Genomic DNA, 3423 nt, shown 5'->3' with positions numbered 1-3423 from the left:
ACACACACACACACGCACACGCACACGCACACGCACACGCACACGCACACGCACACACACACATGCACACACACACATGCACACAAAAACAGAAATGAAGTAAACATAATTTCAGTCTGTGAAATTATAGCTCTAAGAACTAAGAAGCAGCTTTTACATCTCTATTCATTCAGCCTTTCTTCTCTTCTCTTTCTGCCTTTGTTTCTCTCTCTCTCTGCCTGTCCCCCATTTCTATCTTTGGTTCCCTGTCTGTCTGTCTGTCTGTCTGTCTCTGACGCTCTCTCTCTCATTTATCAAGTGGGGTTTATGAGTACAGAAAAGTATTGGGAGATTGTTCCGTGCACAGACTTTGATACAAGTATGTGATAGGAGGGAGATAGAGAGAGAGAGAGAGAGAGAGAGATGGAAGGTGACTGACAAGGAGAAGAGTGAATGAAAGAGAGAGAAGATGGAGAGAGACAGAGGAGGGGGGGAGGGAATGGAAGAAAAGAACGCTAAAAAAAGATAGGGGAGGGGTGGATGAGTGAAAGAGAGAGAGAGAGAGAGAGAGAGAGAGAGAGAGAGAAAGAGAGAGAGAGAGGAGACAGAAAGAAAGAGAGAAGGAGAGGGGGGGATGGGAAGGATAGAACAGAATGCGGTAAAACTAATAAGAAAGGTTAAGAGAAGATACAGTGGAGATGAAAGTTGAAAGAGCCTGAATTGTACTTCAGCGTATGATGGTGTTGCGAGCTTTTAGATCTGCTAGCCTATGTTCGTCGTGCGACACTGTCGTATGCCAGAGTTTATAATAAGTATAAGTTATATTTGATATCAATAAGTTACTGTGACGCATCATATATTTCAGCGAATCACTCTAAGGTAGACAAACGATAATCACCTCTCCACTGAACCAAGGGTTTGATTGACAACGAGGAACCATCCATATTTGCTTACAAACATCTTGCATCATGTTGCCGATCAGCCGCTAGTGAAACAGTGCTGGAGCAGCGAGCAGGTTGAGGTACTAGCTATAGACATGTGTAAACGCTGCACAGGAGCGAGCGAAGAACCAGTTCATATCCTAAAATAAAAGTCGTTAAAACTAATCAATAATGGAGGCTCAACAGGAAAGTTGGAAACTTTGTTAAGAAAGATTGTGAATGAATGGGAAAATGAATTGCGCTTCCAACATTGTGTCATATACATGAAACTGCTGTCGATTTTGGTGGTCAATGACGGCACTGGACTGAATGACTATCATTACTACCATTTTGTACATTACAACGTGACTCAGAATGGATGGCTAATAAATGTGGTATAATGGACCTCCCTCGGCAACTGATAGAGTGGTGACTGTTCATGTCAATTTTTAGGTTCTGGGTTGCTATGTGCAGTCCAACCTGCTGTATTACCTCCAGAAGACTTCTACCAAATCCGTGTCATCCCTCATGAATTCCAAATATAAACAAGCACATTTGTATTTGTTTACTATGGTAATCTGACCATTATTAGCAGCTGCAATCCATTCGTTCTATGACTATAGTTGTCTCCCTCTCCCAATTAAGCCTGTAATTACAACGACGTCTGAACTACAATAAAGATGGTGGAGCACCTACTGTCCAATCCGGGTGCGCCGTCTGTTTCAAGAAACTTGCCACTGCACATGTACCAGTTATATTGTATTTGTTACGTGTGTCAGAGAGTGGGTCTGTGGGGGTGTGTGTGTGTGTGTGTGTGTGTGTGTGTGTGTGTGTGTGTGTGTGTGTGTGTGTGGTACTTCTAAGTGTCGCCTATCCGCTGATTGCTGGGTGCCAATAGTCAGCCCTCCCCATGATTGGTTGGGGTTTTCTACTTAAGGGCACCAAACACCTGAGGACTTCGGCAGAACTTGTAGTAGTGCTGTCCCTTGCACGCTTGCCATGCTCTTGTGTCGTTTGTTTGTACCACTTATCATTTATGTTTCAGTGCACCTTCATTAACCTTACTAGTGTAAGTCTTTCTGAAGTCACTGGTAATCACTTTTGAGTAGATTAGCTTAGAGAAGGTAAGTAAGGATTAGCATTTTGTTGTAACTTGTATTTCATGTTGGTTAGGTTAGATAGTGTTTAAAACTTGTGATTACGTTTAGATTGATTTTGTTTATTTATTGATTTGCTCCATATATAATTTTTTGTCATGTTTATTCATCATTTAATACTTTAAGTCACATATTAATAATAAAAACTGGGTTTCACTCGCCAACTTTGTCGCAATCCATCTTTCCCATAGATATACAGACACAGGATTGTAACTGTATTATATACGCTACCATACAGATTAACTATCTATGGTATATCTAGCATATAGATTTGTTAAAATAAACTTTTATCTAGATTTGTATTTAAATAATACTAATAATAAACTAATAATAAATAATATTAAGTCCCGGATTGCAGTTTAAAAGGCTTCTGAAATCCAGATTATAATTATTTTGAAGGACTCAGGAAGTATTCTGTGAGGATGTTGAAATCAGGAATTCACCAGGGAAGGATCTTTGCTAGAGCTGATCTCATGTAAGAAAATAGTTGGAACTTGGTACTTAAATCATTTGGAATATGTGACTGGCTAGTCCTTTGCTTTTAAAAAAAGGGCCTTCTCAAAGTGAATTAAACTTGCTTAAATTGTCTGACACAGTCGACTGAGCCCTGAGTCGACTGTGCAATGAAGGCATCCAGGGTAACCACTTACCAGAAGGTATATGTAAAGAAACATTCTCTACATAAGCAGTGCCAGGAATTTGATTATCACAGTTCTGTTCATACATAAGTTGGACATAATGAACAGAGACAACTATTTTCTTTATATAGTTAATATACTTTATAGTACAAATCAACATACTTTAGTGCTATAACTTGATAACTAACAAATAAAGTTAGACCTTATTTATTTATTTTTGAATACTTTTAAACATTGACAACCAAATACACTGAATACCAAATATAATGATTACCAAATGCAGTGACTACCAATGAATTGACTACCAAATACATTACCTTCCAAACTATGAATGGGTTCTGAAGCCTGATTTATGCTTTGGACTCTGGTGTTGCACACCGAAAATGTCAGATCTACAATGTGACGCACCTGTTGCGGTGCAACACATGGTGAGCTTGCAGATCCGCTATTTCCAATGTGAGACACTGGCAAGCAACTAATGTATAATAAAAGTATAATACATATAGTAGAATAAAACAGGACAGGCATAATTGGCAATAGACAGAAGCCAAAATAAGTTGAGCAGGGCTGCTGGCCAACACGTGCTGTCCCTGGTCAGATGACAGCCTCAACAGTAGGAAATTGGTTTTGTCTCAGTTAGGAACTTGGTTTTGTCTCAGTTGACATAAAACAAGAGATGAGAACAGTCACACTTTCACTTCCTAAACATTCCAGCGGTCAGAGAGATAT

This window comes from Gymnoscopelus microlampas (genome assembly GCF_963454915.1).
Source record: "Gymnoscopelus microlampas genome assembly, chromosome: 1".
Taxonomy (NCBI): Eukaryota; Metazoa; Chordata; class Actinopteri; order Myctophiformes; family Myctophidae; genus Gymnoscopelus; species Gymnoscopelus microlampas.
The sequence above is the reverse complement of the archived record's forward strand: the minus strand, read 5'-3'. Positions refer to the sequence as shown.